Below are 8845 nucleotides of genomic sequence, written 5' to 3'. Positions count from 1 at the left end.
GCTTTCTTTACTGGTTGACTCTTTTCTTTAGAACCAGGGGATGGAGGTGAAAAAGAAAGAATATAGTTTTTTGTAAAAACTTCAAGATTAAGTTCACAATATCTTCAAACATGGCTTCTTGAATATACAAGTTCCCTTAAACTTGTAAGCAAGGTTTGGTTTCATTCTACCTCAAGAAAAATGAGGACTAGGTATCGATTTTTATCCCCCCTCTGAGTCAAAGAGAGTGCAGGTGTTGAAGCATTTATGAAATTGACTGACTCCCCTCCAGCAACCAATTGACAATAAGTTTAGCTTTGGAGTGAGCCTGTAAAGGTTTGATTATATTAACAATACCAATAGTTATGGGTTCATAAATCTTCAGAGAAAGGATGCATATGTCACATAGAAAGCATGAAAACGTTGTTCCTTTAGCACGCCTAACTCTCTATTGTGTGGAGACCCGGTTGATCAGCTATTCCATTATTTGAATAAGTATCTGATGTCTTGTTTTCTTTCAAGAAGGCAGGTGCGGGATGAAGCAGGAAGCCTGCCAAGAAAGATGATAAATTACCATTTGGTGCTGGCGATCAGGGGTGTGGAAATGCAGGGCTGCCGGGGGATAAAGAGGAGGAATAACCAGAAATAGGGAAGGAACTCTCCTAACTACAACTTCAGAGGTATTTAACTTGGTTCTTCATTGTCCTTGTGGTATTTTAAGGGTCCATGTTCATTTTTGTAACCTGCAAAATGAAGGACTGTTTTTAAAAAAACAGCCACACACTAGCTAGAGATTATATTACAGCTACAGAGGTCAGAGGAAAATTCAGCGTTGAAGGGGAGCTTGACAGAGGAATCAAAGTGACCTCATTAGACAAATGACGTAAGGCAAAGTGAAGCATCCTGCATCATTTGAGATGGGGCACCTGGGCCACATTCACAGCAGGCACTTGGCTCACATCAATTGCCGTGAACAGAGGCACATCTCTATGAGTTGTGCTCCACACCCTAAAGCTTTGAAGAAACCATCAGACTAACATAGCCACACTGACAATGACCACAAGTCAATTTAGGAATCTGTCCTGTTCATATCTTCTGTCTGTAGGCCACATTTTGCATTATCTTACTACAAGAGTAGAAACTCCTGACTCAGTGATGCTGGTGGGATCACCATTGACAGTGGCTCTCCTTCACGTGTTAAAGTCAACAGTGCCAACATGTGCTCCACACTCAGCTGCATGTTGAGGACAAGACCTGGAATCAAGTTCGTGAGTGAATGAAGGAGAGGCAAGGTAGTATCCCAAACCATGAGAGAGATGCATCTATGGCATGAAGAGTGTGGAAGGTGTGCCTGAGGGAGAGCAGAGAGGGGATGCATTCTAATAACTCAGAGAAAGAGAGCTAGAGATGCAGATACGACTAGCAGTTCTTCCCAACCCCCGGGGCCATGTTTCTGTAATGGATAGATGCAAAGCTAGATGGAGGGATGGATGGATGGATGGATGGATGGATGGATGGATGGATGGGAGAATATGAAACTAAAGAAGCTCCCAGGGTTTACAGCACAAAGGATATTGGACTCCAGATTAAAATGTTTGCAAGTTAGTCTATTGTTAGTGAAAAGTCCCCGAGATATTTTGATCAAGGAAATCATACAGGGAATTTGCATCTGGCAATAAGTATTTATAACACAACATGGTTGGTACTGTGAGAAGGAAGATGCAGCCTAAAAGATATAGGAATGTTGCAAAGGAAGGGGTTAAGTTTATGATTCCTAGAGAAGTTCACAATGAGAGAGGTTATGAGGACTTGGTAGGAGTCCACCAGTCACAAAGGGATGGAGAGTGTTTCTCTTAGATGGGAAGAATGGGGGAAGGAAGGAGAGGAAAAAAAGGAAGGGAGAGAGACAAAGAGCAAAGGGAAGAAAAAGGCAAACAGAAGAAACAGGGGACGAAAGAGAGGACAATGTCTCCAGGGAAGGAAACCATAACTAGATTTTAATTTTTTTAAAAAAATTAAAACCTGTAGGCATTTAAAATGAGGGGGGAAATCCAAACAGTGCCAGAATGATAAACAAGATCACATGATCAGTTCAAAAGAGAACTTGTTCCCTTGCTCTGCTTACAGTAGCAGAGGGGTGTGAGTCTGATCATTTTACAAAGTGAGGTCAGGAAGAATATTAAAACACAGGGCACAGAGAGCAGTCCAGAAATTTCTTGTGCTTGTTTGCTTTGCCAGTAGCAGAGCATCAATTCTGGAAAGGTCACTGGGTGTTTTCTCAGCTTCAAAATGGAGACATAGCCTCTTGGTATGTTCTAATCAGCTAGGACCCTGGTTCTGCTACTCATCCAAGCAGGAATCGCTTCTATCCTAAGTTTATTTGGCTGTAAAATGAGGGTGACAGTGTTCATCTCCCAGGAAGCAGCTGGCACTGAGGGCCAAGCTTACAGAGTGCTGAGAAAACAACGTCTAGAATGATGACAAGTTTAACATTCTGAAGGGTGAGACTAAGCACATCCAGACATGGTCATACAAGTTCACACTACACTACACACACACTCATACACACACACACACACTCACTCAACATGAAAGTAGAGGCAGACTAGTTAGGACAAGTGAGAGGATTGCTAAGAGTGGAAGTGGGGACAAAACAATGTAATACGGGATGAATGTGATCAAACTTACATTCTGTACAATGAAAGAAAATGCCATCATGATACCTGTTACTATATGTATGTGTGTGCATGTGCATGCATGTGTGCATGTGCATGCATGCACATGAGTGTGTGAACGCGCACATGTGCCTAAGTGCTAATAAAGTTAATAATACCAAGGATATCTGCTGTTGAAGGACTCAGTTATATGGGACCTGCTGGTGATTCTTGCTCAACCACTCTGACTGGTACTCACTTCCAGGATGTGCATCTCAATGGTGTGGGGTTTTCCCCCACCCCCATGCTCATTACCATTAATAATTATCTCAAGAGTAAATAAGGTGCTAAGCTGTGGCTATTCTCAACCAGAATAGGGAATTTAACCCCTAAGCTGCTAGAAGACAAATCCAGGCCCAGTTCCTCTCCTAAACCCATCATCTTGGGCAGTTTAACTCCTTATCACTTTTCACAGTCTCTGATTTCATGTTTAGACCTCTGCCAAGTGTATCAATACTTATGATCCTATGTATGAAGTTCTATGAGATGAGAATATGGAGATAGAATGGAAATATGATGGCTAAGTTATCTTTTAAAAGCACTACTTAGGCTATCATGGCTCAGCTATTGAGAGCACTGGTTGCTTTTCCAGAGGAACCAACATTATTTTCCAGCACCCAAATGGTTACTCACAAATGTCTGTAACCCCAGTCCTAGGGGATACGGTGCCTTCTTCCAGTCTTTATGGGCACTGCATGTATGTGCTGCCAACACACATGCAGGCAGAGCATTCACACATACAATAAAAATAAAGGCTAAAATATTTTTAAGTACTACTTAAAAGAAATATCAAAGAATAAGTGCTTGGTGGAAGACACATTAGACACAGTAATGCTATCTCTAGGTCCAGTGTTCTAAGAGTGTGTCCTTAAAGGCAACACTTAGTCATCTTGCCTGGGTGGCAATGCTTAGAATAATGGCAATATTATACTAGCCAGCTTTCCACAACTATGACAAATGTAAAATCTAACCAGCCTATAAAGCTGAAAGTTTCTTTGGTCTTGTAACTTTGAGGATTTTAGCCCATGGTTAGTCAATCCATTTGCTTTTGAGCTTGAGGTAAGGCAACACACCTGAAACATGCATGGGGGAAGGGGGCCTACAGAGAGCAAAGTCCTTCCCCTCAGAACAGGGGACCAAAAGACTTAGGTAACGGGGAGGGCAATACTAGAGCCTTACAATATCCTTTTGAGGTACCCCCTCCCCGAACCTAAATGCCTCCCACCAGCTTGTGCTTCTTAAATGTTCTACCATCTCCTCCAAGTTAGCATACGGAGGAAGAATTTAATGCACAAGCCTTTTAAACTATAATGTCCACAATAGCGCCACTGAGCAAACTATCCTAAAACAGTTTCACATCTGAATAAAGATTATTTGGCACACTCCTGAAGTAATGGTTCTCCATACCCAGTATCTGAGACTGTGACAATCATGAGGTCCAGTGGACCTGATGAGAAGCAGGTTTGAAGACCTCTCTTCTGCTAATAAATTGCAAGGAAGGATGGATCTGGTTTCTAATGTACCACCATAGACAAAGAATTAGGGTGGCTTTGGCTTACCATAAAATATGACCTAATATGATCTCCCAGAAAACAGTGTGAGATCAAGACCATGGAGAAGGCTAGCGTTGAACCTAAAGAAACCTTGGAGAACAGGGATTTTAGCAGTTTCCTGTCACCTAGGAGAAAACTGGGTCCTAGGAAGTTAGCTAAGCCCATAGGACACACAGCTAGTTAAACATCAAGGTGCTCTTAGACACTCAGACCTCCTGACTAGCATGTGACCTGCATCTGTCTCTTCTTGTCATGCAAGTGTGTGTTCTCAGTATCTGGCCAGGCTCTGTACTTCCTGTAAACCAGAAACCCCCTCTGTTCACAGGCAAAGCCCAGCTTCCCCATTTGCTCTAATTTATTTTCACAGTAACTGTGTGTTCCCTTCAGATGTAGGCTGAAGAAACTTCTCACACAGGTAGTTTTCTGCCCACTTCTTCATGATGCTGTGTACCTGTTAGAATATTAATCATTCCCTTTGTGCTGGGGTAACTCAGTATGTGACCATCTGGGAGGAAGAATTACATTTACAGCCTAGATCTTCCGATGACCCATAGGGACATGACTGGGAGTTCATTGGATCCCATTTGATAAGGAAAGAAGAAACTTCCTCTTGCACTTAGGATCACTATATTTTTTAAGCCAGCATAACCATAGAGTAATATGAATAGCAACACTACATACAGCTTTAAATATTGAGTATATTCTATCTACTACAATGGGAAGTTTATTTTCTGACAGCTGAAGAACAAGGTCTACAAAACTTCACCATCAGCTGTCATCTTGGGGTGTCCCTTCAGTCCCCCCAGGCTGTTTGCTCACTATGAAAGGAAAGTTCTGGCTTCTTGAACTCCCAATTTTGTAGCTTAAAGGTTGTCAAGTTGCATACATAGCAGGTCACTTGTCACTGGTCATTTCAGCTATAAAAGCCTAAGGCCAAGAAGGAAAAGTAGAAAGGACATTTTAATAGTCCCACTGTAGATATCAAATGTTCACCCAAGGTCAAAGGTCAAGAATCATTCTCCTAAGAGAGTAGTAACCCTCTGGGTTTTCAGTGGTGGAACTTGGACCTCAACCCAGCCACAAAACCTACAACCTGTCCTGCCTCCAAGATGTCCTGGGGCAATGGTGGTTCAGAATTTATTGAAGTGGCCAATTAATGACTGGTCTGATTTGAGTACCATGCCAAGAGAGGGAGCCCATCTATGCCCGGATGACTAGAAAACAGAAGCTGGATAGCTCAAAGACCTAGGGTAAAACCAAGCATGGATGGTAAGAAAAGAGTCAATGAAATTATTTCTAATGATGTGTTATACTCATAGATTCATGCCTAGTCTAGGTATCATCAGAGAGGCCAACTCTGGCAGCTAATGGGAGCAGATGCAGAGACAGTCAAAAACATTAGATGGAGAGAGAGCCCAGTTTGGAGGTCTCCATTGCATCCCTCCCCTTGGAGCTTGGGGAACCGAAGAGGAGGAGGAGGAATTGTGGAAGCCTGAGAGGTCGAAGACACTGGAAGAGCACAGGCCCATGGAATCAACTAAAAGGCTCATGGGGGCTCAGAGACTGAACAATTGCAGACCTTCTCTGGGTCTGCATTAGGTTGTTGCATACATGTTATGGTTTTTTGGCTTGGTGTTTTGGGGTGACTCCTTGACAGTGGGAGTGGGGGCATCTCTGGCTCTTTTGCCTGATCTTGGGACCCCTTTCCTGCTACTGGGTTTCCTTTCTCAGTCTTAATATGAGGCTTTGTGCCTGCTCTTGTGCTGTGTTCACTTTATGTCCCAGGGAGGCCTGCTCTTTTCTGGGAGGGGAGATGAGGAGAGGGAGGGCGTAGGTCTCTGGGAGAGTGGAGGTAGGGCGAACTGAGAGGAGTGGAGGAGGGGAAAGCCATGATCAGTATGTATCATATGAAAGAATAATAAAAAATCAGTGGCCTTCTGGCCTTTGCTGCTCCTATAATAGTGCTTCTCAGCCTGTGGATCATGATATATCAGGTACCTTACATATCAAATATGTACATTATGACTGATAATGATAACAAAATCAGAGTTATGAAGTAGCAATGAAACAGTTTTATGGTGGGGGGGTCACCACCACATGAAGAACTGTATTAAAGCCTAAGAAGGTTGAGGACCACTGTTCTGCAGGGACTGTTTCCTTCCCAGAACGGCAGCATTGGCAGGAGGGGGCCTGAAACCGCATGAAGTGCTTTATTGTATACCCATTGTTTTAAACCCTCACAATAGGCTTAAGGTACTCTCAGTAAGATTTGTCAGTATATTTTTCAGACAGGAATTTGGAGGAGCTAAGGAGTATACCCAAAGGCACACAACAGACACACTGGCAGAGTGAAATTGAAAATCGGGTATGTCAGCAGTCCGTGCTCTTGAACACATGCCCAGCGCTCTGGAGTCAGGCTCCTCTGCCCTTCCCAGATGAGATGTGGTCCTCTGGGTGCATCTTAAACCTACCTTCCTGGGTTGTAATAGGATCGAATGCATAGGATCGTTAATCATCTTTCCCCTATCACTTAGAGGTCTCTAATCTCAGCTGACATCTCTAAACCTCTTCGTGTGGATAACCTGTTCCCCATTCTTACTGCAGCTCATTTGGGAAGATGGTTTGGAATTCATTGGTATGTCTGGGAATATAAGGTGTTTTGCTTCTCTGGTGCATAGAGCATCTATGTGCAAACGTGCATACACACGAGTATGTGTATGTGCACACACACATGTGTCTGTGTGTGAACACATTTATGCAATGTTCATCTTTGTTTTAGCCTACATTTTCACAGATGTGGAATAAAGGAGCCCTTAAGACTTAGCACTTCTTGGTCTGCATAGGAAAAAACATTTTGCTGTCAAAGTTGACCAATAGACATTTTATTCTATAGTTACCCTCTTCATCTGGTCAGACACTTATGTTCAGTCTGAAGCTGGTTTCCTTTGGGAGTTTCTAAGCTCCTATATAAGATGCCATTAGTAAATCTTCTTCCTACTGACATCCTATATGCTCTGTTCAATCCACATTTAGAATATATTTGGTATATATATATATATATATATATATATATATATATATATATAAGAGCAAAGGAATTTTCTTGGAGGAGAAAAAAAAAGCACAACTCTCTCTTCCCACCTGTATTCCATTTAAAAATTTTTACACTAAATGTGCTAATTTCAGTTGAATTTACCCCTTATATAGTGGAGAGAGAGAGAGAGAGAGAGAGAGAGAGAGAGAGAGAGAGAGAGAGAGAGAGAGAGAGAGACAAAGAAAGACAGAGGAGGGGGGGGAGAGGAGAGAGAGAGGGAGAAGGAGAGGGGGGAGAGGGAGAGGAGAGAGGGAGAGACAGAGACAGAGAGAGACAGAGATGAGAGAAACAGAGAGAGAGCATATGTGTGTGAGAGAGAGAGAGAGCATGTGTGTGTCTCCCCTTTATCCAGTCCTTGCAGCCTGTGACTTAATACAAAATCTGATCAAAAGGGAAAAAAAACAAGTTGATAGTGTCAGATAAAACCAAAAGATATAACAATGTGAATTTCATCAATAACAATGTTTTACAGCTATAAATAGCCACTGTAGAGAACTGTGTATCATAATATTGAAAACTATATTAAACACGTTTCATCTTAGAAGGAAATGAAAATGGCCATTCTTGACACAGAAAAGACAGGAAGCTGAAATTCACCAACTGATTCAAAACCTGAAATTGAATTTGCAAGATCATTTTCCTATCCCATTAAAGTATAGCTGTAGATCCAGATAGCTTTGTGTCAAATCTCAAAGGACACATTAATTCTGATCTTAGCTGAAATGCTCTAGAATCTAGAAAAATTAAGCACCCCAGTCCATTTTATAGGGCTATCAATTTATACCCAAACAAGGTAAAGATATACAAAAGAAAATATAATCCAGTCTCATCTAATTAAAGAGTTGCAAAAAAAAAAAACCCTCAAAGTACTAGATAGCTGAATATTTAAAAATATATCATGGTCTAGTAGGAAAACAACACTGACAGTTTTAAAAATTCATTTAATTTGTGTTATTGGACTAAAGAAAAATTACAAGCTACTCAAATACAGGCTCCTCTGTGTTACCACATTTGGCAAGACTTCCTTCTTTTCAAAGTCTGAATAATATTCCATGATCAAGAGAAAAAAATTACAGTTAGGCAAGATGATTATGCTCTAGGTAGCTGCTGACCATGATGCTTATAGCCAACAATACTGTACAATCATTAAATCTTTGTCAAGAAGGGGGATCTCCAGTTAAGTGCTCTTAACACAGACACCCAGGCACAGGAGAAAGCTTTCAGAGGTGAGGGATGAAGATTAGCCGCATTGATTGTGAAAAATGGATTCACACACATGGACTGTGTTCAAACCCATCAAATTTTACATATGAAATATCCAGTTTTCTGCATGCGAACTGTGCCCAAATAATCACATTAACTATACACATGTGCTTATTATACACTTATTTATTTACCTAATTATTATACCATATATATATATATATGGTATAATATTATATATATATATATTATATATATAATTATATATATATTTTTTATTATATATATATATTATTTTAATA

The sequence above is a fragment of the Mus caroli genome, chromosome 10 (genome assembly GCF_900094665.2).
Source record: "Mus caroli chromosome 10, CAROLI_EIJ_v1.1, whole genome shotgun sequence".
NCBI lineage: Eukaryota > Metazoa > Chordata > Mammalia > Rodentia > Muridae > Mus > Mus caroli.
The sequence above is the reverse complement of the archived record's forward strand: the minus strand, read 5'-3'. Positions refer to the sequence as shown.